The sequence below is a fragment of the Pogona vitticeps genome, chromosome 13 (assembly GCF_051106095.1).
Source record: "Pogona vitticeps strain Pit_001003342236 chromosome 13, PviZW2.1, whole genome shotgun sequence".
Lineage (NCBI taxonomy): Eukaryota > Metazoa > Chordata > Lepidosauria > Squamata > Agamidae > Pogona > Pogona vitticeps.
This window is the reverse complement of record NC_135795.1, coordinates 19439441-19439955: the sequence shown is the minus strand read 5'-3', so window position 1 is coordinate 19439955 and position 515 is coordinate 19439441.

Genomic DNA, 515 nt, shown 5'->3' with positions numbered 1-515 from the left:
TTTAATTGCATGAGTGTTCTCTCGCCCACTTCCATCGGATGAAGAATAGAGGTGCCCAGAGAAGGGGGTCTGGGTTTCATGCAGGCAAGCACTCTCTCCTGTTCCCATCAGCCTGTCCAAAGCGCATGGAGACCCGGGCATCTCTGGTCATGCTCTGATTATGCGCCTGCACCTCTTGTAGAAGGAGGCCGGTCCAGCCTTTACTCCCTTCCCCTGAGGTCCAATGCGAAAGAAATTCCTCTCTTTTCCCCAAATGTTGCTTAAACACATTTAACTTGCCATAGTATGATCTTGGGGCATCAGTGTTTCTTTTCAAAGATTTATCGGGTAGGTTTCCGCCCAAGATTGCCACTTGCGGTATTATGAGCTGGCTGTGATGAGCAAGTAGCGGGCAGCGAGTGTCCAACGAGATGAATTAAAGTGGTGCCCCGCTTGACGATTGCCCCACTCCACAACGAATCTGCTTTACGATGGGGTTTTTGTGATTGCTTTTGCTGGAACGGATTATCGTCATC